The following is a 5785-nucleotide window of genomic DNA, read 5'->3' on the forward strand; positions in this document are numbered from 1 at the left end:
CCCTTTACAGGGCTGGTAGGGAAGTCAGCTGCAGACATGGCTGGAATTCTCTCATCTCCACAGAAGCAAACAATTCTCAGCTGGAGTCAGGAAGGGGTCCTGGGGACATGTTGCTCCCGGGCTGTGACTCATGGGTTCCATAGTGGTGGCAGCTCTCCCACCTTTTTTTTTTTGGCAAACCAGAGAAGCGCTCCTCTTGGCACGTTGCTCCACACATTTGCCCTGCACAGGCCCGTGACTTGGGTGCAGGCACGGTGAGCATGTGGAGCGGCCTAGGTCCACTCCATGGGTGTAGTTTCAGGATATTTCTATCTCCCTTCTCCACCCCAAGTAATGGCCTTTGTCACCTCTTTATATGGACATCAACTGAATTCTCAATTGTGTGAAAATAGGATTCTTTTTTTTTTTTTTTTAAAAAGGACCAAAGGACCCAGGTTTGACTCCCCAAGACCATGTAAGCCAGATGCACAAAGGGGTGCACACATCTGGAGTTGGTTTGCAGTGGCTGGAGGCCCTGGCATTCCCATTCTCTTTCTCTCTCTCTCTCTCCCTTCCTATTTCTGTATCACATTATCTCAAATAAATAAGTACAAATTAAATATTTTATTTTATTATTTTTTTTCATTTTTGGTTTTTTGAGGTAGGGTCTCACTCTAGCCCAGGCTGACCTGGAATTCACTTTGGAGTCTCAGCGTGGCCTTGAACTCACAGCAATCCTCCTACCTCTGCCTCCCAGTGCTGGGATTAAAGGCGTGCACCACCACGCCCGGCCAAATACAAATATTTTAAAACAGTTAGACAATACTTACCTGGCAGGGGAGAATCCATGGTCACGAAGGTGGTTTTCCCAGGGTGATGTTTATCCATTGCACTCCGGATATGCTGATCCCTGCAATTTCCCCAAATGTGGGAAACTTGACTGCATAATTTGTGGTAGTGAAAAAAAAAAGTTAGACAATAAATGAAATCCATCAGGAAGCACAGAGCAAATCTTATGGATATGCCCAGTGGCAAGGGGCTGTCTGTATATGGCTGATGTTTATGGAATTTACTCATAGCAGTGTCTTTGAGAGTGAAGACAATAATTAGAAAGAAAAAAATAGGGCTGGAGAGATGGCTTAGCGGTTAAGCGCTTGCCTGTGAAGCCTAAGGACCGCTGTTCGAGGTTCGGTTCCCCAGGTCCCACGTTAGCCAGATGCACGAGGGGGCGCACGCGTCTGGAGTTTGTTTGCAGAGGCTGGAAGCCCTGGCGCACCCATTCTCTCTCTCTCCCTCTATCTGTCTTTCTCTCTGTGTCTGTTGCTCTCAAATAAATAAATAAAAAATTAAAAAAAAGAGAAAAAACAAAAAGACTAGGAGAAAAGAAACCAGCCAGGCGTGGTGGCACATGCCTTTAATGCCAGCATTTGGGAGCAGAGGTAGGAGGATTGCCATAAGCTTGAAGCCACCTTGAGACTACATAGTGAGTTCCAGGTCAGCCGGAGCTAGAGTGAAACCCCAGAAAAAGAGGGGGCTGGAGAGATGACTTATTGTTTAAGGTGCATGCCTGTGAAGCCCAAGGACTCAGGTTTGATTCCTCAGGTCCCACGTAAGCCATATGCACAAGGTGGCACATGCGTCTGGAGTTCATTTGCAGTGCCTGGAGGCCCTGCTGCGCCCATTCTCTCTCTCTGTCTCAAACAAATAAATAAATCTTTCAAAAAATGTAAAAAAAAAGAAACTGCTAGGTCAAATTATGTAAAACTTAGGAATGAAGCAAAAGGGGTGATTACCTGACATTTTCATATCATGCTAGAGTGCGTTCTAACAGGCCTGCTTTAGGGCATTCTGATTCTTAGGGAATGTAATTTATTTGTGATTGATTAGAGCTCATTTGTTTTATAGCTTTGCAAAGATAGACATTAAATTGTATAAAACTGAAAAGGAACCTACTTATTATTATTATTAATTATTATTATTATTATTATTTTTGGTCTAGTAGAGAAGATAACCGCAAAGATTAAGGATTGGTTGCCTTGTAGGAAATGAGTCAAAGCCGTATCTGACCTACTCTGTTGGTTTCGTGTTTCTTTTTCCACTGACCGTACAAATCAAGTTCCTCAGATCCTCGCAGAACGGCTCATCTTGAATCAGTGAATGGACTAAATCTCCAGCCTGTGCTTGTTACCTATTCATATGAGAATCATGATTATTCATAACCTAAATATGATGCTGCCTCAAAGTATAAAGCATACTTGCCTCACACTTGCCTTCTCAGTGCTGGGACAAAACACCTGGCCAGGAGCTTTTTATTTAATTTCCCCTTTTCTTGCTTTATTTAAAAAAGATTGGGCTGGAGAGATGGCTTAGTGGTTAAGGCGTATGCCTGTGAAGCCTAAGGGCCCCAGTTCAATTCTCCAGGTCCCACATAATGTAAGCCAGATGCACAAGGGGGCGCATGTGTCTGGAGTTTGTTTACAGTGGCTAGAGGCCCTGGCGTGCCCATTCTCTCTCTCTGTCTCTGTCTCAAATAAATAAATCAATAAAAATAAAAAATCATTTAAAAATATTTTTATTTTTTTTTTATTTACAATCAGAGAGAGATAGAAGAGAGACAGAGAGGATGGGCATGCCAGGGCCGCCAGTCACATGCGCCACTTGGTGCATTAGGGTTTTAGTGGGTACTGGGGAATCTTGGGTTGTTAGGCTTTTCAGACAAGTGCCTTAACCGCTGACTATCACTCCAACCATCCCCCTTTTTTTTTCGAGGTAGGGTCTTACTGTAGCCCAAACTGACCTTGAACTCACAGGAAGCCTCCTCCCTCTGCCTCCTAAATGCTGGGATTAAAGGTGTGTGCCACCAAGCCTGGCATTGTTTCCTTAAGGCTGGACCTGGTCATTGTCATCGTGAATCAGAGCAGCTGTGATCACCAGCACGGGACTGATCAAGTTGGACCTGTTAACACTCCCTCATGGGAGGGGGAGAGGGCTCGTTGGCTCATGAGGCCGCCTCTGCTCCCCAAGGATCTATCAGGTTAACAATTTCTGGCAAGGGAGACCCTGTGGTGAAGTCCCCTGCAAGCTGTTCATGTCCCTGCAAGTATCCTTTATTGAGCTCATTAGTTCATAGGCTAAACTTTGGTGGAGTTATTTCATTGCTCTGTTGTTTCTCTCTCTCTCTCTATCTCTCTCTTTTAAGGGAAGCTCAACACACTGGCCTTTTTATTTATTTATTTTTCTTTCCTTTTTGGTTTTTCGAGGTAGGGTCCCACTCTAGTCCAGGATGACCTGGAATTCACTTTGTATTCTCAGGGTGGCCTCGAACTCATGGTGATCCTCCTACCTCTGCCTCCCAAGTGCTGGAATTAAAGGCATGCGCCACCATGCCTGGATGGCCTTTTTCTTTTAATGAGACAGACAGAGAGAGAATTGGTGCATCAGAGCCTCCAGCCACTGTAATCGAACTCCAGACACATGTGCCACCCTTGTGCATCTGGCTTACGTGGGATCTGGAGAGTTGAACATGGGTCCTTAGACTTGGCAGGCAAGCTCCTTAACCACCAAGCCTTCTTTCCAGCCCTTTTATTGGTTTTGCGAGGTAGGGTCTCGTTCTAAGCCCAGGCTGATCTAGAATTCATGATGTAGTCTCAGGCAGGCCTGGAACTTACGGTGATCCTCCTACCTCTGCCTCCCAAGTGTTGGGATTAAAGGAGTGTGCCAACACGCCTGGCTATTGTTTCCCTTTTTATCAGGAGTGAATAGAAATAGGAAAAGTCATCCAACACTTGGTGCCCAAAAAGTGACCTGACAGAACCAAGTGTAGGTCTAGGAGGGTCCGTTGCATGCCCCTTGCTCTGTGGATGGTAAGACACACAGCCGAGGTGGGACCGTCTGTGAGTGGAGGTCTGTGGGGCTGACTCCAGCATGGCCATCTGTAGCAATGACCTTCTCGTTTCTGGGGCAAAGCACCAGCTTGAAGCAGATGATGGGAGGGATGCGATTATTTTGGCTTAGCGTCTTCAGGGGAACTTTCATCATGGCGGGAGAGCGTGGAAGAGCAGGTAGCAGACTCAGATCTCCATACAGCAGCTGCAGAGAGGGAGCAACAAGACTGAGGTGGCTGTGAACATCCGGTGGGCTGGATTAATAAACCTCAAGATCCACCCTTAGTGACACACCTCCTCCAGCAAGGCTCCACCCCCAAAGGCCCCACAGCTTTCCATAATTGCCACCGGCTGGGGACCAAGTATTCCAAGCACAGGAGGCTATGGGGGACATTTCATTCACACTTTCATGCCATCCTTTACCATATGGCACAAGTCCGTGTGCCTTCTTGCTGTGGCCACAGCTGTAGAAACCCTTCCAGGGGTAGCAAGACGTACGACGAAGGTTGAACCATCTTCTATGCCGCGTAGAGTGACACATCTCTTTGATGAGGTGCCCTGAAAGTGTTTGAAAGATTAGAGAATTGGGGCTGGAGAAATGGCTTAGCAGTTAAGGCGCTTGCCTGCACAACCTAAGGATCCAGGTTCGATGCCCCAGGCCCCACGTAAGCTAGATGCACAAGGTGGCTCATGCTTCTGGAGTTTGTTTGTGGTGGCTGGGGGCCCCTGGTGTGCCCATTCTCTCTTTCTCCCTGTGTCTCTTTCTCGAACTCCTCTCTCAAGTAAGTTTAAAAAAATTAAAGAAAAGACTAGAGAGTGTATTAAAAATCCCTGAAAGTAGCAAGTGTGGAATGAAAACGGAAGCAGGCTATGGTGGCACTTTTGTGGCCTTTGCTGCAGGTGACAAGACATGTAACTGGAAGCTGCACTGAGTGCTCAGAAAGAACCTGTATAGGTACAATGGAAAGAAGACGTGCAAATATTATTACCCCCTCCCCCACATTAGCCTCTGATTGGCAGCCAAAGTGGAAAAAAGGGGGAAGAAAGGGAAGACTCAGACAGTGAGGAGGGAGAAATCAGGGGAGACGTGATGAAAGAGGCCTCTCAGGTCTGATCTTTCTTACCGAGGGAGGGAAAAGGTCCCAGCTCAGCCTGCAGACAGGGACCTTAACAATGGGCCCAGCACAGAGACTTAGGATAACGGGAGAACAGTCTGTGTCTGAGCTGCTTGAATTGAAAAGACTGCTAGCTAAGGAATGAATGAGCCTCTCACGGCGAAGCGAAGCGTGTGAGGCTGCGGAACACGGGGGCAGACAGGATCGGTCTGATTGTCATGGGAGTGAAGACGCTGAATAATGGAACGATTCCCCCTCTTGGAGATGAAGGCGGCATGATTTGAGGCCGTGTGAGGCCCTAGTGGGGAAGTCACTACTGCTGCCTTGTTAAGTGGATATGACGTGTCAGTCAAATTGACTTCTCGCATCCTGGCGCTAACCAGGCTTAGCTTCTGAGATCAGGCACGTTCAGGCCATAAACATTGACTTCTAAGCATTATGTTTTTGTCCATTTGCTGTAGACCTTGGACAGGGAAGGTTTTTTTTAAAAAAAGTTTAAAAATTTTAATCTTTTAAAAGATATTTTATTTATTTATTTATTTGAGAGAGAGAGAGGCAGATAGAGAGAAAGAGAGAATGGGTGCGCCAGGGCCTTTAGCCACTGTAAACGAACTCCAGATACATGCTCTCCCTTGTGCATCTGCCTTACGTGGGTCCTGGGGAATCGGACCGGGGTCCTTAGACTTCGCAGGCAAATGCCTTAACCGCTAAGCCATTTCACCAGCCCATTTTACTTTTTTTTTAAACTTCAGGGCTTTATTATTAAACAACATGGAGGGCCACACCTTTCCCACCCACCCCAAACTT

General features: G+C 46.6%; 1 pseudogene; it reads left to right on the forward strand.

Annotated features, from left to right (window-relative positions):
* The first annotated feature begins 801 nt into the window (after positions 1-801).
* On the forward strand, positions 802-953 carry LOC123455701 (annotated as a pseudogene).
* Positions 954-5785: the final 4832 nt, after the last annotated feature.

Source organism: Jaculus jaculus, chromosome 17 (assembly GCF_020740685.1).
Source record: "Jaculus jaculus isolate mJacJac1 chromosome 17, mJacJac1.mat.Y.cur, whole genome shotgun sequence".
In the NCBI taxonomy this organism is placed as follows: domain Eukaryota; kingdom Metazoa; phylum Chordata; class Mammalia; order Rodentia; family Dipodidae; genus Jaculus; species Jaculus jaculus.